General features: G+C 33.7%; 1 pseudogene across 1 annotated transcript; it reads right to left on the reverse strand.

Moving 5' to 3' along the window:
• Window positions 1-733: 733 nt before the first annotated feature.
• On the reverse strand, window positions 734-10,694 carry LOC114264423 (uncharacterized; annotated as a pseudogene). The gene is made up of 10 exons (XR_014341441.1): window positions 10,374-10,694; window positions 4,279-4,330; window positions 2,958-3,011; window positions 2,740-2,854; window positions 2,513-2,632; window positions 2,269-2,404; window positions 1,862-2,032; window positions 1,224-1,379; window positions 1,028-1,134; window positions 734-936 (listed from the first exon to the last, which is right to left on the reverse strand). The product of XR_014341441.1 is annotated as an uncharacterized LOC114264423 (transcript).
• Between the last annotated feature and the right edge of the window lie 2,150 nt (window positions 10,695-12,844).

Here is a 12,844-nt window from a genome sequence, read left to right on the forward strand (position 1 = left end):
ATCACATCTTTTAAGTGTGATTAAAATATTTAGATCACACCTTTCAAGTGTGATTAAAAATATTTACATCACACCTTTTAAGTGTGATCTTTGGAAGTGTGATTAAAAAGGATCATTTTTAATCACACTTTTTAAGTGTGATTAATAACATTTAAATCACACCTTTTAAGTGTGATTAAAAATATTTACATCACATCTTTTAAGTGTGATTAATAACATTTAGATCACATCTTTTAAGTGTGATTAATAACTAATAAAATCTGTGATAAAAAAAGGATTCGACATATTTGAAAAATAATCAATATTATTTTTGTATCCACATTTGAAGAATGTAATACACACTATATACTATATTTTGAATCATAACCACATATTGAATAGAATAACGTCATATATTTCATAAATGGAAATTAAATATTCAAAAGTATATACAAAAGAATTAAATAAAAAAAATTAACTGTGTTTACATATATTAAAAAATGAAAAAACTTTAAAAACTAAGTTCTTTAATTCTTGGACCATATTTTGCATCTCTCCAAAACAATTTTGACCTGAAAAATGAAAACACAAATTAATCCAAAAACCGCTGATGCGTATGAATAAACTAAAAAGTTAATTCAGGAAACCAAAATAGGAACATTAATCATTTCTGCTTGATCTTAATTCAGCATAAATGCTAAAATTGCCACAGAAAAGTGCCTACAAGCAACAGTAAGAGAAACGAAGAGAGAGAGAGTGTCTAATTGATAATTGCCAAATTAGGAAAGTTATATATGAAAGCAACAATATTCCGTAGTTTGTTGACTAAAACTATATGAAAGCAACAAAACAAAAACAAAAAAAACCTTGTTTTCTCTTTGCCATGATCCAACATTTCCTGGTGCAGCCAACCCCACAAAAGCAAAGTTCGCGGTCATAAGTTGTTCATTAATATACCTAAAACAAAAATTTTATATCAGATTCAATATCATTATACACTTGACAATGATGAAGAAGATAGTGCAGTTGAGCTAGTAGAGGTAGTTACTTGTCACGGACTAGTAATCGGCCACTAACTGTACCCCGTTGATCAGCATGAGGGAAGTCTTCTGAAAGAGGGAAATCATATGGCCAGCTTTGGGTTTCTATCAACATCTGAATATATGCATATGAGATGAGATTGTTAATTTTGTTTGTACTGATTAGATTTTATGTTGTCAAAAATTTCATGCCCAAAGTAGTACCTGTTCTTTGGCATCTTCCCAAAGTGTTAGGGCATCCTCTTCGACTGAAACTGAGTTTAGATAGATCAAAACAGGGCCAAACACCTTCTTCCATGGCTCGCCATCTCGCAATTTTATTGTCAGATTGACCCCAGCATAATGGGTGCTGAAAAACATCTAAAGATAAATAACACAATCCTTTAACATTAACATCTAGTAGTAAGGAAATTTGTAAAAATTTATTTATATATAACATTTTCCACTTATTGAAAGTGCAAGGTTGTGCCTCAATAGGATAGATTTAAGTAGTAGGTCATGTGCTTAACTGGAAAGTTATGCTCTGTTCTCCATCAATTCCTTTTTCAGTCCAATTGTTGTGAAGTAGTTTTTCCTATAGATGTCATCATCATAATACAAAACAATATTTGTTCTCTTAGGCTTCATTTGGGAAGTGGGAATTGGTCAAGAATTTGCATCTACATATATTACTTTTTTCATTTTTTTTTTTTTTGTCATGAAATTCATTTTGTAAATGGGCCACTATGTTGGGCCAGTGAGTAAAATTGATGCCATTTGAAAGTGTGCTCTCTTGCAAAGCATGATATCTGAAGTGATTAATAGCAAAGGATTGTGCAAAGGGAACAATATCGGATACTTACAGATAAGGTGGTTAGGCCAACATGCGAGGTGAGATCTTGCTTGATAGGGCCACCTGTATGGAACTCATCGCTGGGTGTGATCATCCAGAATCCAACAGCCGGGTTGGAGCATATCTACCCATGAACCCGATTGTCTTTGTCATCACATGAATATTGGTACTTATCATCCACCTACATAACACAACATCAAAAAAGAAAAAAAACTAGCATATCTAACTACACAAATGCAATCTTTCCTCTTGTGATTGTCAAGTCTTCATGAAGTAACAAAAATATCAAGAAGTTAACACTCTTGATGAATCACAAAAGGGCATTTTTGTCAATTCACAAAACCATTCCCACAAAACTTAGGAAATAGGACTGTCTTAGCAATAACTAGTAGGTGAATGAAAAATGGTCAAGCTTACCTCCCCAGTGAGCTCTGGATTGCTTGGATTTGTCAGCATAACAGCTTCAGGGTAGTCAAGGATTAGGCCAGCTTCACGGTCTTGTGGCGTTGGCATGATCCTTTGCCTTTCATCCGATATAGCCATGTATTGAAACCTAGTCATGTATCATATCAAGATTAAATTTTCCTTAAATTACTCCGTTCATGTCAAACCTAGTCAACAATTTAGAATAGCAGGACCATAACAATCATATATGTCTTACAGGCTTTCTTCAAGCTTGAATACAATCCTCCCTTGGTAGATGTTAATGTCAGGCCATCCCTCGGAGTGTTCAAGTATTGCATACGAGCAGAAACTGGGGTATCCACGCAGCATTATAAACCTGCAAATAATGTTTACAAAATCAACGTTGACAGATTAAAAATAAGCAAAACTTGTTAAGATCTGTTTGGCTGCAAATTAAGCTGATGCTAAATGCTTTCAATGAACCTTTTGTCTACATTCAGGGGCATTCCTGTGTCATTTAGGGATGAATTCCATGTTCTTGTAAAAGAAATCTCTATTTGATTTTCATCTTCCATTACAACACTATAACGTGTCCCTTCTGGCTTGCATGAAAGCAAATCAAGTGGTTTAATTCATCTTTAGTGTATGGTTATATTGTTTTATATAACAGGTCTAATCTACGTAAGGAAAAAAAAAATTACCAGTCATATTTGCCACCAAGATGTACTGGATCGTCCCAAACGACATCCCAATACCTAAACTCGGTTTAATCCAATCAAACAAAGTGCAAATGGAGATTTTGAGTTAATTGTCCTTGATTAAATGCAGTAAAAGAGCTAATCTAAAGAACCAACTTAAAAAAATTTACGCGTGTACAATCAGTGTAATTTCGTTCCTTTCACCATAAAATCAGTCTTTTGTACTAATTGAAGAGTGCTTTTGTCTAAGAGTTCAATGTGTTAATCCATATTGCACTACAAGAAAATCAAGTTTTACCGGCGCTTTTTATTGCAGTAGCCCGAAAAATGCTACTATAAATGGGCTATTGTGACGGTTGTTGACCGCCATTACAAATAAAACTTTTAACCGCATTTTTTCCTTAAAGTGCCGCCATATATTTTTTTGTAGTGACGGTTTGAACACAACCGCTACAATAAGTCAAACAAAATAAAGGCACCAAACAAATTCTGATTTCGCGCTTATCAGAATTTATTTATTTATTTATTTTTTTGGGTGAATACATATCAGAACCAGTCCCAAAAAAACCGTTCAACTCCTTGATTTCAATTTTTTGCCCTAGTCCATCAACACTTCTTTCACGAAGTATCATTGAGCCTTTGTTCATCCTCCACCGGTGTATCGACGACGTCAAGCTACACACCAATGTGATTTTAAGGTCAGTCTACTCTCTCTATCTCTTTCTCTACCTCTCTCGTTCTTCTGGTCTCTCGGTTTCTCTCTTTGCCCCTCTCTCCTTCTTCTAGTCTCTCAGTTTCTCTTTTTCTGCTTTCACTGTCTTCGGACAAGTTTGGGTACTTGCCATTCCATTCATATTGCTTCTAATATCTCCAAAATTTCTCTATTTTGAAGGATTTCATGAACATCTTGAACAATTTTGATTTGGGAAAATAATTTAGAAAATAGATTGATTAACCTGTTCTGTATTTTGATTATGATATTCACACACATACACAAATATATTTGATCATCTATGACATTCATATTTTAACCAATATAATTAGTGAAGTGAAATCTCATGCCTCTAATTGTGAATAGCAATGAGGAATCATTATGTATGCTAGGTATTTGACAAAATGCCACAATGGAGTAATAGTGCCTACCCTTTTCTTTATAGGTTTGTTCTATTTTTCTATTTTTGTTTTTGTTGAGAAAATTGTTATCCATGAATTAAATGCAGTTTGTAACGTTTTATTGGCTTAATAATGTGATTAGAGGAAATTCAACATATATGTACACCCTTTTTTTGTTGAATCTAAGAACACAATTCGTGAAGGAAGTTACCAGCCATTCCCATATCACTAAAGGCCTCTAGTGCTTCCAATATATGGATTCTCTGCATTACACAAAAAATGTATCAGTATTTACTTGAAACTAACATGAACATGCATACGTCTACCTTCTTAAGCTTTAATAGCCAAACTGAAACAACAAAAAGGAAGGACATTTTCATAATATAGCATTCAAAAATCAAATTATGACATCTTTTTTCTACTGTCTAGGACCTCCATACAAACATTACGAGTCAAAACATTTTAGAATCTAAGATCCTTTAATAAGAATATGATTACCTTTTCCTAAAAGGAAAGTTACTGACCTTTATTTACAATGTAATAAAGAGACTTAAATGATGCAGTAATCCTTTTTTTTTTTCCCAAGCCAACAGCCAGGTAATGGTGACTTGGCTTTGGCTATTATTATCCACAACCATCTTCAACCCTCAAGAAGGAAAAACCAAGAAAAAGATTGCTTTCCGAGACAAAGGCCTTCCATCCATTTACTTCAAATATTTTTATCAAAGATGTCACAACAGGGAGACAGAGACAGTCCTAACACAGTGACAAAAGCTGGACTCAACAAGTGAAAAAAATATCATATTTTCCAACCAATCCCAAGAGTACCAAGAAAAGTTGGGAAGGTAAGAGTTGCCAACAAAATTCAGGAAGTTTTGTAAAGAACTTAGAAATTAAAGATTAATTACAATAAACAAAAGTGATGGATGTTAAAAAGACATTTATCACTATGCTAAACTTCTTTGATATACTGTAATTCTCAAATGAAGGACAAGGCGGAGATTGTCTTCATGTAAGGGGTCTATAAGCTAAATAATAAAAGAAAAAATGTTGTAATTTACAAAAAAAAATTTCAAGTATTACAATGTTAAAGACACATGAACTAGCAGAAGATTCAGTGATAAGAGTAAGAATGCAGTCCAGTACTTAAACAATTAAGATTCTTAAAAGGATACAGAACCATTCCATTCGCTAGCATGATAAAAATATAATATAAAATCAAAGTAAATAATTAGCTCTTATTTAGATTGACTCATGGTATAAGAATCATACTATTAGACAAAACAAAATGTTAATTGCAACTAGAACAAGTTGTGGGCAAACAAAAGAGAACTTAGAATTAGACAACAAACACCCTAATCCAAACCTGCTATAGTATTCCGAGTGTTTGCTTTAATCCTATATCTCAATCAACATATGCATCTTTTATAATCAACAAAGAAGGAGATAGAGTATAAAGCTTAGATGCATGAATGAGAAAAATTAGAGATACCTCTTCCTTCAAGAGATTGTGAAGTTCGAATTTGCAGTCATCTAGTCTTCTCAGATCAAAACTATCAATAACCCATACCAAGCCATCAGTTTGCTCAAAGTAGTTCCTCTAGTAAGACCTAATTGTTCTTTGGCCCCCAACATCCCATATATTAAGGGTATACTTGCCGTTATCGTATCAAGTTTAATTCCCTTGTATCACAATAAATCACTTTAAAACTTCAAATAATTTTCAATGCTGTGTTGCAAATTAAGTAAAGGAATTAGAATAAGTAAACTTCCAAGGCTCTTTCTAGAGAGGAGGGAAAAGGAAAAGAAAGAGGAAAGAAATTCAAAGCATTGAATTTTACCCAAATAAAACGAATAGAGCATATCTCCAATCATTCATACCTCAATATTGAGGTAAAAAAGAACTTTATTGACAATAAAATCATATATAACATATGTTAGTACATCACTAAAAGGGGAGGAGTGTAAAGAGCATCAATGTAAGCCAACATTATCCTAACTAGTTTGACACCACGAGGCTTACCCAATCATTTGTTAGCACCCCTCAATGTTTGTAAGACAACAACAGCAGCCACCAAGAAATAGGAAAATAAAATAGAGCTGCAACAGTCAATGGAGCATGCACAGCTGGTACTAACTTATCTGTCTATATATGCATTATAGCTTGTTAATGCTATTTGTTACTATATAAAGTTTGGTTCTTGGTAGTGTTGAATCAATTATTATGTAGTTATGAAGGGTAATCTTAATTTTTTTGGTTAGTTCTATTATTGATATTGCTTGTTTAAATGTTTGAATAATCAGAATCATCTATATGTTCTAGTTCTTAGATTGAACACAAAATGTGAATCTATTGTGGATGCTTATGTTTCTGCATCTATTTAGTCATGCCTTTAAGACCATAACTCTAAATTTACTGTAAACTAATTAATCCCTAGAAGATCAATCTTAGTTTAGTACTTAAATTAGAGTGGAATTAATGTACTTAAATTATAGTATTCTGCATTTTTTTCTGTGCAATATTGTGTATAGAGTTGTGCTGAAGTCTGTATTCTTCTCATGCAATCGGTATTAGGATTTTCAAAATGGTCCATTGATGTAACTAGCTTGTCTATGTGATCTAACTGAGTAATTTCTAAATTGTTGGCTCTGCATGACTGAAGTAAATAAATATAAAGTAATTGGTGAGAGTTTGGAGAACTTCATGAGTGTCAAGTGAAAGAGATATGGAGTAATGCTCCAAGACCAACATATAATCACTCATCTATGTTGTATTACATGGTTTATAGATTTTCAAATTGAAAATGATACTTATGCTCATTCAATCATTTGTATTGCAGGAAACAAGACAATATGAAAGCATTAAAATGGAAGTCATTTTTCATTGTAGGAAATAGAGCAATATGAAAGCATCAAAATGGACGTCGTTTCTCGATTTGAACATTTTTCTTGGAAGTCTTTATAAAATGTCATTATGAGTAATACTTTTAAGTACTATTGTCATGTGACAACATTATATGTACCTTTTGGATTATGGTATAGCTATTAGTTTGCTAGAAACATTTGATCTATTTTGATATGGCAAACTTATGTAATGAACCTTTTCATGAAGGTGTTTTGAATATTTTGAGATTATGAAAATGCAAATTCTTTTACCTTTTAGAATTATTGAGTATTGAGTATTGAGCTATTAGAATAACATAGTGCATTTATACATATATAATGGTGATTATGTAAGTAGGGATAAGTGGGAGACAATAATTAATGGTTAGCAAACCATTGAAAATTTCAAGCTATATATTATTGGTAATTGAATAGTAAAACATTGCCTTTAATCGCGGTTAATAACCATCGCTACAAATAAAATTCAAAATTTTTTTATAGCTATAGCGACAGTGTAAAATTGATGGAATAGAGTCAAAATATAGTAGCAGTTGACAAAATGTCGCAAAAGTGAATGTTGTAGCAGTAGTCATACCGTCGTTATAAAGGTATATACGCAATGGGTAAATTTGAGATATAGCGATGTTTACAATTGTCGCTATATCAATCGTCGTAAGAAAAATATTTATACCAGCGGTTGAGAAAAGTGTCACAATACACCTATGCCGACGGGGCTATTGCGGCGGTTTGGCCGTCGCTATTCAAACCGTCGGTAAAAGTGTGCAAGTTTTTAGCGACGCTTTTTATTACTTTTAGCAGCGGTTTTGGCCGCTACTATATGTCAATTATTTTGTAGTGTTAGGTCTAAAAGATATAATTGTTGTATAAGGGCTGGAAACAAATCAAACTGTTCATAGCTCAAGGTGGAATCATTTGTTACAGGGTCTCAAGAATCACATGACCCATCCAAATAGTTTGTATTTTGTTGGTTTCTCTTCATTTTGTTTGTTTCTTTTCTTGGTGGATCACATTAACAAAAAGGATCTGCTATAATGTTTTTGGAGAAGTTTGAGATATCAAAATTAGGGTCTGAGAATTTACTCATAACAGGGATGTATGGTGGAGATTAAATTCATGAAGTGTGAGGTCCACGAGTGAAATAAATTTAAATCATTAATTGTTATTTTTAAATAAATTCTGAATTTATAATATTGTCGAATTTTTTTTTTTTTTTTTAGAGCTCTCCTTCCTTCCTCTTAGGATAGTTTGATGTCAGAGATTTTTGGATGTAAAGAAAAACCACCACTGTTACGGATTATATAAACAAGCATTATACCAATCCATACAAGTTAAGATATATGAACCAAGAGTAACACATTTTCTACATTGTATATAGCCAAAGCTATTTTGGAGATACAACAATACAATAAATAGTGTTTGGTGTAGTTTAGTTAAAAATTCATAATTTAAAAGTAGAAGCTATAAGTATTTGGGTGATGATACATAATTCTAATACTAGAGCTCGGAGCTCTAGTGAGGTGGAAGAGAGAGAGAGAGTAGAGAGAGATAAATAGAGGAGTGTGGGCTCCACCTTCACATGAGCGCTCTCCACATCATTAGAGCTGCATTAGAACTCTCAAGGTAATGATATATAGCTCTAATACTAGAACTCTAAATGGAGTTCTAGTGAGGTGAAAGAGAGAGAGTAGAGAGAGATAGATAGAGGAGTGTGAGTCCCACATTCACATGAGCACGCTCCAGAAATCAACTATTTTCAGTTATTTTTAACTTATATATTATAAACAAAAACTCTACTAAATAATCTAACATAGAGATTCTCAAAATAAAAAATTTAAAACTACTCAAATAAACTACTTTAAACAGTCCCAATAGCAGGAAGAAGTTCCATTAAAATTGAAGCATCTAATTTTTTTGCAAGGACATGGTCACATGTATGCATTGCTAGGCGTGAAATGTTTTCTAGGCTACAGCTATCCTGTTCTCACTTTCAGATAAGCACGGGACAAATCTTTTTTTTTTTTGACTTTTCGATTTATTTATTTATTTATTTTTTTGGGGTGGGGGTGTTTATATTGTAGGGTGCTGCTAATAGTACTTTACTTTTTTTTAATGAATTCGTATCCTTTTAATTTTTTTATTATAATTTTATTTCATTATAAAATTTTAATTTTATTCCATACTTCTCAAACTTTAATCCTAACCTTACTCCAACTCCAGCCACCTCCACCTGACTTCATAAACAAATTGAATTTAAAAACTACGTGGAAAATAACTTCCATTTGAGAATTAAATTTCAATACAACTCATGGTTGGATTAATAATTCAACTCCATCTCCATTTAGAATTATCGGTCTATGATCTAAATTTGTTTCATATATGACTCCACACAATGCTATTTCAATCTACACCACACAATTATTTTATGGGAAAAAATCTGATAAACTAGATAAATCTAGGTAACTAAGATTTCTTTTATCTTCATACTCCCATGATTGCAGGCTATGTTTTTTAATTGCCAAATCAATTTTCGCCATTCTCAAAAAGAAGAATGTTAGCCTAGTGACTGGTATGACACATGAATTACGGAGAAAAGAAAATCCACCTGGGTGCGCATGGCTAACATTATGCTATGCCTCCTATTGTAAAGTAAAACATATATTATATTCATATACTCCTAATTAATTCATGGTACCTTACTGTATTTTGCAGACTTTGATCTTATCCATTTTATGTGCGAGGGAGAATTTTCATCACAAATTTAATCGCTATGAAGTATGAATGTAAATTTATAATTGTTTTAAATTAAAAAAACAAAAGAAGATCATCGCACTCATCACTAGACAATGTAATAGAATTTCTCTACTATAAATATGTAATGAAGAGAATCACAATCTATATTTTGATTCAATATACTAATTAGTTTATATGGAAAGCCAATCGTATTCAAATTAATATTTTTATAATTTAGGATTTAGGATATTGGTCAGATTATATCTTATTTATCTAATAATCTTTTCATTTTTAGGACCTCCCAATAAGTAAGAATTTGTAAACAGTGTGCAAAGATCTAGGGAAAGGTTTCTTTGTGAGTTGGAGGTGCAGGTGTTGTTGGGTCTTGCGGGGCTCACCACAGTTCCACTCGGATTATTTGACTAATTGATTTTTGTTCAATTATGTTTATAGATTATTTATTAAAAAAAAAATTAATCTAATAACAGTAGCTAAAATTCTGTTCTACCATTTATACTCTTGAAAAGCTCTCCAATACAATCCAAACCCAAAATGACATTGCCTATGGAGCAATTGTAAACATAATCATAACTAGTTACTCTAGTTCAACAATTCTCACAATTCAAATCAAATCAATCATACACATGTATACAAGTGATAAAAAGAGCGAACCTTGAAGTGAAGAACACCGCCGCCCAAACCCCAATCACCGCCGGTGAACTCAAGTCGAGCTTCGTTATCGAAAAAGCAAGCCCCTTTCCACTCAATCGACCCATTGGTAGGGGAGACCGATCCGACGAACGACGGTAACAAGTCAACGGCGCTGTGGAGATTGTTGAGCACAGGCCATGAAATCTGTCGAGGAAGAGCTGGAAGGACATCGTTGACTCTGAAGGGTACCTTCAGAGATTCCCCAAAATTCAAACCAAACACTAAACCTAACCCCAGAAAGTAAATTAACCCCAGCAACCACATGCTACGAGTAAACACCATCATCGTCAATATGTATGTACAGAATTGTGGTGATTGTGTATAGCCCTAGATTTGGGGTTTGAGGGAGGAAGGGAGGGCGTATTATGGGCGGAGAAGGAGGAGAGTTTGATCCATGGTTTGGGTTTGGACTGGTTCAAGTGACTGTTACGGCTCGTCTGTCCTTTCGGCTGCTCCTCCGCCGAGCGGGAATTGAAAAAAAAAAAGGTGGGGAGGGGAGCGGGAATGGAAAACAAAAAGAGGCGGGAATAAAAAATAATATATATTTTTTTTGTTAGAAATAAAATTTAAATAATAAAATAATGTCGTTTAATTTTTTTTTTTTTTTGCAACGGGATTGTCGTCATCAAAAAAATTTATTTTTTGTTAAAATATATATTTTTTTGTAGTTAATGAATTTTTTTAAAAAAAAATCTTTTTTTTTTAGTTACTAAGATTGAAAATTTATTTGTTTCACTTTTATTTTAATAAAAAAAATATTATTATTTTCTATTTGGTAGAAGTAGGGGTAATATTTTAATAAAAAATATTTTCCACTAAAATTAAAGTTAATTTTCTGTGGTCAATGAAAAATATTTTTCTACGGCCTATTTTTTTTTGTTATTAAAAATCATGAACTAATTTTTTGTGGTAGAGGAGAGGGAGTAGTAGTAGTGGTGAAGGTGGTGGATAAGAGATGGTGGTGGTGGCGGCGGCGGTGGTGGCGGCGGCGAAGGAGATTAGTGGTGAAGTTGTAGTAGTGGTAGAGTAGATGAAGTGGCAAGAGTGAAGGAGAGGTAATGATAGTAGTAGTGGCAGTAATGGTGAAGGTGGTGGATAAGAGATGATGGTGGTGGTGGTGGTGGTGGTGGTGGTAGCGAAGGAGATTAGTGGTGAAGTTGTGGTAGTGGTAGAGTAGATGAAGTGGCAAGGGTGAAGGAGAGGTAATGGTAGTAGTAGTGGCAGTAATGGTAGTGGTGGCAATGGTAGTAGTAATGGTAGTCGTAGAGGTGAAGTGGTGACAGTGGTAATAATGGTGGTAGTGGAATGACGTTTGCAATAGTGGTGAAGATGGTGAAGGAGATGGGTGGTGAGAGAAAGAGAGATGAGTGAGAGACAGATAGAGGAGAGAGAGAGAGAGAGACAAAGACAGAGTGATAAGCGAGAGAGAGACAAAGTGGTCGCTAAAAGTGCATTTTCTTGTAGTGGATAGATAAATCAAGAGAGAGCTTAGTAAATAGAGAAGACGGAAGAGAGAGAGTGAGCAACGCGAACACAGAGAGAGAGAGAGAGAGAGAGAGAGAGAAAGAGAGAGAGAGAGGGACAAAAAGATAAAGAGATAGAAAGTGGAAGACAGAAAAAGAGATAGAGAGAGAAAAGAGATGAACGAAAGAGACAAAGAGAGAGAGATAGAGAGAAGAGAAATGAGCAAGAGAGACATAGAGAGAAGAGAGATGAACGAGAGAGACAGAGAGAGAGATAGAGAGAAGAGAGATGAGCGAGAAAGACAGAGAGAGATGAAAGATGAGAGAGATAGAGAGAAGAAGATGAGCGAAGAGATAGGGAGAGAAAAGAGATGAGAGAAGAGATAGATGAGTGAGAGACACAGAGAGAAAGAGAGAGACAGATAGACAGAAAGAAAAGAGTGATGAGTGAGAGAGAGAAAGAGAAGAGAGAGAGGAAGATGAAAAAATAGGTAAAAAGATATAGACAAAGAGAGAGAGAAAAAACAAAGAGCAAAAATAGATAAATGAGAGAGAGACAAAGAGAGATGAGCGAGAGAGATAAAGAGAAGAGAGACAGAGAGAGAAGAGAGATGAGAGAGATAGGCAGAAGAGAGATGAACGAGAGACACAGAGAGAAAGAGAGAGACAGACAGACAGACAGACAGATAGAGAAGAGTGATGAGTGAGAGAGAAAGAGAAAGATAAGAGAGACAGAGACAGAGAGATAGGAAGATGAAAAAATGGGTGAAAAAGTTCCGTGTCTAACGCCTCATTTTCTAGTAGTGAGTCGTCTCTATCATTCATGGGTAGAATAGAGGCGCGGATTTGGGAATTGTATATTTTATATAAAAATCAAATTGAAATAATTTATACAATCACACCTATTTAGGGAGTGTGATTAAATATATATATATATATATATAATTACACTTATTTAAAAAGTGTGAT

The sequence above is a fragment of the Camellia sinensis genome, chromosome 10 (assembly GCF_055761805.1).
Source record: "Camellia sinensis isolate YWXY chromosome 10, ASM5576180v1, whole genome shotgun sequence".
In the NCBI taxonomy this organism is placed as follows: domain Eukaryota; kingdom Viridiplantae; phylum Streptophyta; class Magnoliopsida; order Ericales; family Theaceae; genus Camellia; species Camellia sinensis.